At 43.8% G+C, this 10,922-nt stretch overlaps 1 long non-coding RNA gene across 1 annotated transcript in view; it reads right to left on the bottom strand.

The window, feature by feature from the left end:
• Positions 1-1,340: 1,340 nt before the first annotated feature.
• Positions 1,341-10,922, bottom strand: part of LOC307181132 — a 226,395-nt gene continuing 216,813 nt past the window's right edge. Inside the window, exon 3 of the long non-coding RNA XR_013825936.1 lies at positions 1,341-1,421. This is a non-coding gene — a long non-coding RNA (uncharacterized lncRNA). The remainder of the gene's footprint in view (positions 1,422-10,922) is intronic.

Below are 10,922 nucleotides of genomic sequence, written 5' to 3'. Positions count from 1 at the left end.
GCTGCATAAAACCAGAGATTGAAATGAGCACAGATAAAGTTCCTTAAGCCAAATATGGAATAGACAAGAGCTACTCCTTGCTCAACGAAATGGACTCAACACCCCATATTAAACGCCTAAGAATGTACCTGACTAGTAAGTATCTTAAAACCTATGGATTGCTATGTCTCCAAAAGTGAATCAAGTGTGTGTAAAGGGGCATAAACGCAGCAGTGATAGGATTGGAGAGGTTCGGTGAGCAAATGAAGACCCTTTGAAGTCATATTCCATGGTACCCATTACACGGGTCTCAACTCTCCAGGTTTAAGGTATTCTTCCTTCAGCTAAAACATGCATGTGGAACCCAGAGTATGATCAACCATGTGAACGGGAGACGTGTTCAAATATGTCTCAGTTTATCTCCCCTGGTAGTCGGGTGCAACATTCCAGACGCTTTACTAACACTCTCCCCACTTGGAGAGTCAGCGCCTTTAACCTCCTGTTTGGCCCAGTTTGCAATTTCTGCGGAAGATGAACAGGAATAGGGAGAACCAATGACAGACTAGCTGGAGGTGTCTGGACGGGCAAACTTAACTCTCATTTCCCACCAGGAAGAGGAAATAACCAAAGGCTCAGCGTGCCGTGCCGGAACCAGATTAGGGCCTGAAGCCATCCTGCGGTGTTGCGGCCTGCTCAAAAGAAAGCGAGTTGAAGAAAGGAGCTCAGGGGCACTGTAATTCACAAACCTGCAGAGTTATAAATGACAGCTATCGTCCAAAAATATACTGAAGTAAGGCTGCCAAGAGGACTTCAAAGCGGGGCAGAATTGCAGGAAACCGATTTCAGGAGGTAGACTGGAATTGCATTGAAAGCATAGGAAAAGAGGCAGAACGTCCACAATGATGCACTTGGCCAAAAAGGGCGTATGCGTTTTTTCCTGAATATATTCAGGAAAAAACGCATACGCGCTTTTTGGCCAACAAAGCAAGCTTGCAAAGGAAATCTGTACTACAATGAAGTCTCACTTCCCCCTGGTCAAAAGGGCCATCTGAAAAAAGTGTAAAATCCAGAAAGGCAGGACAGGCCATGGAGAACTGGGAGCCTTCTTATGCTGATGGGCGGGATGTAAATTGCCAACAGACACTCGGGAGAAGTGTATGGTGTTTCCTGAAACATCTAAAAAACAAAGCAACACAGCCTAGGGCACTTCCACTTATGGTCCTATAGCTTAGGGAAATTAAAATCAAAAGGACACAGCCACCCCAAAGTTTGGGACGCCTCTGTTTACAAGAACCTCGTTTACAGTACAAGTTCAACATCGCAGAAAGTGAAAAATGGATAAAGAAGTTGTGGTATTTACTTACAAAGCAATATCACTCAGCAATGAAATCTATGTCATCAGGCCCATAGCAGCATAATGAGTGGATTCAGGTACGATGATTCTAACTGAAATAAGTCACACAGAAAAAGAAACATCATAAGATATCACTAATACACGGAATGTAAACTTGGCTACACAGGAACTGAATTCCAAAACAGAACAGGGTCTCAAATTTAGAAAACCAACTTATGCTTGCTTAAGGGTAAAGGTGAGTTGGGGTGCTGCATAAAACCAGAGATCGAAATGAGCACAGATAAAGTTCCTTAAGCCAAATATGGAATAGACAAGAGCTACTCCTTGCTCAACGAATTGGACTGAACACCCCATATTAAACGCCGAAAAATGTACCTGACTAGTAAGTATCTTAAAACCTATGGATTGCTATGTCTCCGAAAGAGAATCCAGCATGTGTATAGGGGCATAAACGCAGCAGTGATAGGATTGGAGAGGTTCGGTGAGCAAATGAAGACCCTTTGAAGTCATATTGCATGGTACCCATTACACGGGTTTCAACTGCCCAGTTTTAAGGTATTCTTCCTTCAGCTAAAACATGCATGTGGAACCTAGAGTATGATCAACCATGTGATCGGGAGACGTGTTCAAATATGTCTCAGTTTCCGTACCCTGGTACTCGGGTGCAACATTCCAGACACTTTACTAACACTCTCCCGACTTGGAGAGTCAGTCCCTTTAAACTCCTGTTTGGCCCAGTTTGCAATTTCTGCGGAAGATGAACAGGAATAGCGAGAACCAATGAGAGACTAGCTGGAGGTGACTGGACGGGCAAACTTAACTCACATTTCCCACCAGGAAGAGGAAATAACCAAAGGCTCAGCGTGCCGTGCCGGAACCAGATTAGGGCCTGAAGCCATCCTGCGGTGTTGCGGCCAGCTCACAAGAAAGCGAGTTGAAGAAAGGAGCTCAGGGACACTGTAATTCACAAACCTGCAGAGTTATAAATGACAGCTATCGTCCAAAAATATACTGAAGTAAGGCTGCCAAGAGGACTTGAAAGCGGGGCAGAATTGCAGGAAACCGATTTCAGGAGGTAGACTGGAATTGCATTGAAAGCATAGGAAAAGAGGCAGAACGTCCACAATGATGCACTTGGGCAAAAAGGGCGTATGCGTTTTTTCCTGAATATATTCAGGAAAAAACGCATACGCCCTTTTTGGCCAATCAAGCAAGCTTGCAAAGGAAATCTGCACTACAATGAAGTCTCACTTCCCCCTGGTCAAAAGGGCCATCTGAAAAAAGTGTAAAATCCAGAAAGGCAGGACAGGCCATGGAGAACTGGGAGCCTTGTTATGCTGATGGGCGGGATGTAAATTGCCAACACACACTCAGGAGACATGTATGGTGTTTCCTGAAACATCTAAAAAACAAAGCAACAGAGCCTAGGGCACTTCCACTTATGGTCCTATAGCTTAGGGAAATTAAAATCAAAAAGACACAGGCACCCCAAAGTTTGGGACGCCTTTGTTTATAAGAACCTCGTTTACCGTACAAGTTCAATATCACAGAAAGTGAAAAATGGATAAAGAACTTGTGGTACTTACGTACAATGCAGTATCACTCAGCAATGAAATCTATGTCATCAGGCCCGTAGCAGCATAATGAGTGGATTCAGGTACGATGATTCTAACTGAAATAAGTCACACAGAAAAAGAAACATCATAAGATATCACTAATACACGGAATGTAAACTTGGCTACACAGGAACTGAAATCCAAAACAGAACAGGGTCTCAAATTTAGAAAACCAACTTATGCTTGCTTAAGGGGAAAGGTGAGTTGGGGAGCTGCATAAAACCAGAGATTGAAATGAGCACAGATAAAGTTCCTTAAGCCAAATATGGAATTGACAAGAGCTACTCCTTGCTCAATGAAATGGACTCAACACCCCATATTAAACGCCTAAAAATGTACCTGACTAGTAAGTATCTTAAAACCTATGGATTGCTATGTCTCCAAAAGAGAATCAAGTGTGTGTACAGGGGCATAAACGCAGCAGTGATAGGATTGGAGAGGTTCGGTGTGCAAATGAAGACCCTTTGAAGTCATATTGCATGGTACCCATAACACGGTTCTCAAATCTCCAGGTTTAAGGTATTCTTCCTTCAGCTAAAACATGCATGTGGAACCCAGAGTATGATCAACCGTGTGAACGGGAGACGTGTTCAAATATGTCTCAGTTTTCGTACCCTGGTACTCGGGTGCAACATTCCAGACGCTTTACTAACACTCTCCCGACTTGGAGAATCATTCCCTTTAACGTCCTGTTTGGCCCAGTTTGCAATTTCTGCGGAAGATGAACAGGAATAGCGAGAACCAATGAGAGACTAGCTGGAGGTGTCTGGACGGGCAAATTTAACTCTCATTTCCCACCAGGAAGAGGAATTAACCAAAGGCTCAGCGTGCCGTGCCGGAACCAGTTTAGTGCCTGAAGCCATCCTGCGGTGTTGCGGCCAGCTCAAAAGAAAGCGAGTTGAAGAAAGGAGCTCAGGGGCACTGTAATTCACAAACCTGCAGAGTTATAAATGACAGCTATCGTCCAAAAATATACTGAAGTAAGGCTGCCAAGAGGACTTGAAAGCGGGGCAGAATTGCAGGAAACCGATTTCAGGAGGTAGAGTGGAATTGCATTGAAAGCATAGGAAAAGAGGCAGAACGTCCACAATGATGCACTTGGCCAAAAAGGGCGTATGCGTTTTTTCCTGAATATATTCAGGAAAAAACGCATACGCCCTTTTTGGCCAACCAAGCAAGCTTGCAAAGAAATCTGCACTACAATGAAGTCTCACTTCCCCCCGGTCAAAAGGGCCATCTGAAAAAAGTGTAAAATCCAGAAAAGCAGGACAGGCCCTGGAGAACGGGAGCCCTGTTATACTGATGGGCGGGATGTAAATTGCCAACAGACACTCGGGAGAAGTGTATGGTGTGTCCTGAAACATCTAAGAAACAAAGCAACAGAGCCTAGGGCACTTCCACTTATGGTCCTATAGCTTAGAGAAATTAAAATCAAAAAGACACAGCCACCTCAAAATTTGGGACGCCTCTGTTTACAAGAACCTCGTTTACCGTACAAGTTTAATATCACAGAAATTGAAAAATGGATAAAGAACTTGTGGTACTTACGTACAATGCAGTATCACTCAGCAATGAAATCTATGTCATCAGGCCCGTAGCAGCATAATGAGTGGATTCAGGTACGATGATTCTAACTGAAATAAGTCACACAGAAAAAGAAACATCATAAGATATCACTAATACACGGAATGTAAACTTGGCTACACAGGAACTGAATTACAGAACAGAACAGGGTCTCAAATTTAGAAAACCAACTTATGCTTGCTTAAGGGGAAAGGTGAGTTGGGGTGCTGCATAAAACCAGAGATCGAAATGAGCACAGATAAAGTTCCTTAAGCCAAATATGGAATAGACAAGAGCTACTCCTTGCTCAATGAAATCGACTCAACATCGCATATTAAACGCCTAAGAATGTACCTGACTAGTAAGTATCTTAAAACCTATGGATTGCTATGTCTCCGAAAGAGAATCCAGCATGTGTACAGGGGCATAAACGCAGCAGTGATAGGATTGGAGAGGTTCGGTGAGCAAATGAAGACCCTTTGAAGTCATATTGCATGGTACCCATTCCACGGGTTTCAACTACACAGGTTTAAGGTTTTCTTCCTTCAGCTAAAACATGCATGTGGAACCTAGAGTATGATCAACCATGTGATCGGGAGACGTGTTCAAATATGTCTCAGTTTTCGTACCCTGGTACTCGGGTGCAACATTCCAGATGCTTTACTAACACTCTCCCGACTTGGAGAGTCAGTCCCTTTAACGTCCTGTTTGGCCCAGTTTGCAATTTCTGCGGAAGATGAACAGGAATAGGGAGAACCAATGAGAGACTAGCTGGAGGTGTCTGGACGGGCAAATTTAACTCTCATTTCCCACCAGGAAGAGGAATTAACCAAAGGCTCAGCGTGCCATGCCGGAACCAGATTAGGGCCTGAAGCCATCCTGCAGTGTTGTGGCCAGGTCACAAGAAAGCGAGTTGAAGAAAGGAGCTCAGGGGCACTGTAATTCACAAACCTGCAGAGTTATAAATGACAGCTATCGTCCAAAAATATACTGAAGTAAGGCTGCCAAGAGGACTTGAAAGCGGGGCAGAATTGCAGGAAACCGATTTCAGGAGGTAGACTGGAATTGCATTGAAAGCATAGGAAAAGAGGCAGAACGTCCACAATGATGCACTTGGGCAAAAAGGGCGTATGCGTTTTTTCCTGAATATATTCAGGAAAAAACGCATACGCCCTTTTTGGCCAACCAAGCAAGCTTGCAAAGGAAATCTGCACTACAATGAAGTCTCACTTCCCCCCGGTCAAAAGGGCCATCTGAAAAAAGTGTAAAATCCAGAAAGGCAGGACAGGCCATGGAGAACTGGGAGCCTTGTTATGCTGATGGGCGGGATGTACATTGCCAACAGACACTCGGGAGAAGTGTATGGTGTTTCCTGAAACATCTAAAAAACAAAGCAACAGAGCCTAGGGCACTTCCACTTATGGTCCTATAGCTTAGGGAAATTAAAATCAAAAAGACACAAGCACCCCAAAGTTTGGAACGGCTCTGTTTACAATAACCTCGTTTACATTACAAGTTCAACATCGCAGAAAGTGAAAAATGGATAAAGAAGTTGTGGTATTTACTTACAAAGCAATATCACTCAGCAATGAAATCTATGTCATCAGGCCCTTAGCAGCACAATGAGTGGATTCAGGTATGATGATTCTAACTGAAATAAGTCACACAGAAAAAGAAACATCATAAGATATCAGTAATACACGGAATATAAACTTGGCTACACAGGAACTGAATTACAGAACAGAACAGGGTCTCAAATTTAGAAAACCAACTTATGCTTGCTTAAGGGTAAAGGTGAGTTGGGGTGCTGCATAAAACCAGAGATCGAAATGAGCACAGATAAAGATCCTTAAGCCAAATATGGAATAGACAAGAGCTACTCCTTGCTCAACGAAATGGACTCAACACCGCATATTAAACGCCTAAGAATGTACCTGACTAGTAAGTATCTTAAAACCTACGGATTGCAATGTCTCCGAAAGAGAATCAAGCATGTGTACAGGGGTATAAACGCAGCAGTCATAGGACTGGAGAGGTTTGCTGAGCAAATGAAGACCCTTTGAAGTCATATTGCATGGTACCCATTCCACGGGTCTCAACTACCCAGGTTTAAGGTATTCTTCCTTCACCTAAAACATGCATGTGGAACCTAGAGTATGATCAACCGTGTGAACGGGAGACGTGTTCAAATATGTCTCAGTTTTCGTACCCTGGTACTCGGGTGCATCATTCCAGACGCTTTACTAACACTCTCCCCACTTGGAGAGTCAGCGCCTTTAACCTCCTGTTTGGCCCAGTTTGCAATTTCTGCGGAAGATGAACAGGAATAGCGAGAACCAATGAGAGACTAGCTGGAGGTGTCTGGACGGGCAAATTTAACTCTCACTTCCCACCAGGAAGAGGAATTAACCAAAGACTCAGCGTGCCGTGCCGGAACCAGATTAGGGCCTGAAGCCATCCTGCAGTGTTGTGGCCAGGTCACAAGAAAGTGAGTTGAAGAAAGGAGCTCAGGGGCACTGTAATTCACAAACCTGCAGAGTTATAAATGACAGCTATCGTCCAAAAATATACTGAAGTAAGGCTGCCAAGAGGACTTGAAAGCGGGGCAGAATTGCAGGAAACCGATTTCAGGAGGTAGACTGGAATTGCATTGAAAGCATAGGAAAAGAGGCAGAACGTCCACAATGATGCACTTGGCCAAAAAGGGCGTATGCGTTTTTTCCTGAATATATTCAGGTAAAAACGCATACGCCCTTTTTGGCCAACCAAGCAAGCATGCAAAGGAAATCTGCACTACAATGAAGTCTCACTTACCCCTGGTGAAAAGGGCCATCTGAAAAAAGTGTAAAATCCAGAAAGGCAGGACAGGCCATGGAGAACTGGGAGCCTTGTTATGCTGATGGGCGGGATGTAAATTGCCAACAGACACTCGGGAGAAGTGTATGGTGTTTCCTGAAACATCTAAAAAACAAAGCAACAGAGCCTAGGGCACTTCCACTTATGGTCCTATAGCTTAGGAAAATTAAAATCAAAAAGACACAGCCACCCCAAAGTTTGGGATGCCTCTGTTTACAAGAACCTCGTTTACAGTACAAGTTCAACATCGCAGAAATTGAAAAATGGATAAAGAAGTTGTGGTACTTACTTACAATGCAGTATCACTCAGCAATGAAATGTATGTCATCAGGCCCTTAGCAGCATAATGAGTGGATTCAGGTACGATGATTCTAACTGAAATAAGTCACACAGAAAAAGAAACATCATAAGATATCACTAATACACGGAATGTAAACTTGGCTACACAGGAACTGAATTCCAAAACAGAACAGGGTCTCAAATTTAGAAATCCAACTTATGCTTGCTTAAGGGGAAAGGTGAGTTGGGGTGCTGCATAAAACCAGAGATTGAAATGAGCACAGATAAAGTTCCTTAAGCCAAATATGGAATAGACAAGAGCTACTCCTTGCTCAACGAAATGGACTCAACACCACATATTAAACGCCTAAGAATGTACCTGACTAGTAAGTATCTTAAAACCTATGGATTGCTATGTCTCCAAAAGAGAATCAAGCGTGTGTACAGGGGCATAAACGCAGCAGTGATAGGATTGGAGAGGTTCGGTGAGCAAATGAAGACCCTTTGAAGTCATATTGCATGGTACCCATTACACGGGTCTCAACTCTCCAGGTTTAAGGTATTCTTCCTTCAGCTAAAACATGCATGTGGAACCCAGAGTATGATCAACCATGTGATCGGGAAACGTGTTCAAATATGTCTCAGTTTTCCTCCCCTGGTACTCGGGTGCAACATTCCAGACGCTTTACTAACACTCTCCCCACTTGGAGAGTCAGCGCCTTTAACCTCCTGTTTGGCCCAATTTGCAATTTCTGCGGAAGATGAACAGGAATAGGGAGAACCAATGAGAGACTAGCTGGAGGTGTCTGGATGGGCAAATTTAACTCTCATTTCCCACCAGGAAGAGGAAATAACCAAAGGCTCAGCGTGCCCTGCCGGAACGAAATTAGGGCCTGAAGCCATCTTGCGGTGTTGCGGCCAGCTCAAAAGAAAGCGAGTGGAAGAAAGGAGCTCAGGGGCACTGTAATTCACAAACCTGCAGAGTTATAAATGACAGCTATCGTCCAAAAATATACTGAAGCAAGGCTGCCTAGAGGACTTGAAAGCGGGACAGAATTGCAAGAAACCGATTTCAGGAGGTAGACTGGAATTGCATTGAAAGCATAGGAAAAGAGGCAGAACGTCCACAATGATGCACTTGGCCAAAAAGGGCGTATGCGTTTTTTCCTGAATATATTCAGGAAAAAACGCATACGCCCTTTTTGGCCAACCAAGCAAGCTTGCAAAGGAAATCTGCACTACAATGAAGTCTCACTTCCCCCTGGTCAAAAGGGCCATCTGAAAAAAGTGTAAAATCCAGAAAGGCAGGACAGGCCATGGAGAACTGGGAGCCTTGTTATGCTGATGGGCGGGATGTAAATTGCCAACAGACACTCAGGAGAAGTGTATGGTGTTTCCTGAAACATCGAAAAAACAAAGCAACAGAGCCTAGGGCACTTCCACTTATGGTCCTATAGCTTAGGGAAATTAAAATCAAAAAGACACAGCCACCCCAAAGTTTGGGACGCCTCTGTTTACAAGAACCTCGTTTACCGTACAAGTTCAATATCACAGAAAGTGAAAAATGGATAAAGAACTTGTGGTACTTACGTACAATGCAGTATCACTCAGCAATGAAATCTATGTCATCAGGCCCGTAGCAGCATAATGAGTGGATTCAGGTACGATGATTCTAACTGAAATAAGTCACACAGAAAAAGAAACATCATAAGATATCACTAATACACGGAATGTAAACTTGGCTACACAGGAACTGAATTCCAAAACAGAACAGGGTGTCAAATTTAGAAAACCAACTTATGCTTGCTTTAGGGGAAAGGTGAGTTGGGGTGCTGCATAAAACCAGAGATTGAAATGAGCACAGATAAAGTTCCTTAAGCCAAATATGGAATAGACAAGAGCTACTCCTTGCACAACGAAATGGACTCAACACCGCATATTAAACGCCTAAGAATGTACCTGACTAGTAAGTATCTTAAAACCTATGGATTGCTATGTGTCCAAAAGAGAATCAAGCATGTGTACAGGGGCATAAACGCAGCAGTGATAAGACTGCAGAGGTTCGGTGAGCAAATAAAGACCCTTTGAAGTCATATTGCATGGTACCCATTACACGGGTCTCAACTCTCCATGTTTAAGGTATTCTTCCTTCAGCTAAAACATGCATGTGGAACCCAGAGTATGATCAACCGTGTGAACGGGAGATGTGTTCAAATATGTCTCAGTTTTCCTCCCCTGGTACTCGGGTGCAACATTCCAGACGCTTTACTAACACTCTCCCCACTTGGAGAGTCAACGCCTTTAACCTCCTGTTTGGCCCAGTTTGCAATTTCTGCGGAAGATGAACAGGAATAGGGAGAAACAATGAGAGACTAGCTGGAGGTGTCTGGACGGGCAAATTTAACTCTCATTTCCCACCAGGAAGAGGAATTAACCAAAGCCTCAGTGTGCCTTGCCGGAACCAGATTAGTGCCTGAAGCCATCCTGCGGTGTTGCGGCCAGGTCACAAGAAAGCGAGTTCAGGAAACAAGCTCAGAGGCACTGTAATTCACAAACGTGCAGAGTTATAAATGACAGCTATCGTCCAAAAATATACTGAAGTAAGGCTGCCAAGAGGACTTGAAAGCGGGGCAGAATTGCAGGAAACCGATTTCAGGAGGTAGACTGGAATTGCATTGAAAGCATAGGAAAAGAGGCAGAACGTCCACAATGATGCACTTGGCCAAAAAGGGCGTATGCGTTTCTTCCTGAATACATTCAGGAAAAAACGCATACGCCCTTTTTGGCCAACCAAGCAAACTTGCAAAGGAAATCTGCACTACAATGAAGTCTCACTTCCCCCCGGTCAAAAGGGCCATCTGAAAAAAGTGTAAAATCCAGAAAGGCAGGACAGGCCATGGAGAACTGGGAGCCTTGTTATGCTGATGGGCGGGATGTAAATTGCCAACAGACACTCGGGAGAAGTGTATGGTGTTTCCTGAAACATCTAAAAAACAAAGCAACAGAGCCTAGGGCACTTCCACTTACGGTCCTATAGCTTAGGGAAATTAAAATCAAAAAGACACAGCCACCCCAAATTTGGGACGCCTCTGTTTACAAGAACCTCGTTTACCGTACAAGTTCAATATCACAGAAAGTGAAAAATGGATAAAGAACTTGTGGTACTTACGTACAATGCAGTATCACTCAGCAATGAAATCTATGTCATGAGGCCCTTAGCAGCACAATGAGTGGATTCAGGTATGATGATTCTAACTGAAATAAGTCACACAGAA

This window comes from Stenella coeruleoalba (assembly GCF_951394435.1).
Source record: "Stenella coeruleoalba genome assembly, contig: scaffold_143, whole genome shotgun sequence".
Lineage (NCBI taxonomy): Eukaryota > Metazoa > Chordata > Mammalia > Artiodactyla > Delphinidae > Stenella > Stenella coeruleoalba.
Note: the sequence above shows the minus strand (reverse complement) of the source record. Positions and strands in the feature narration are given on the sequence as shown.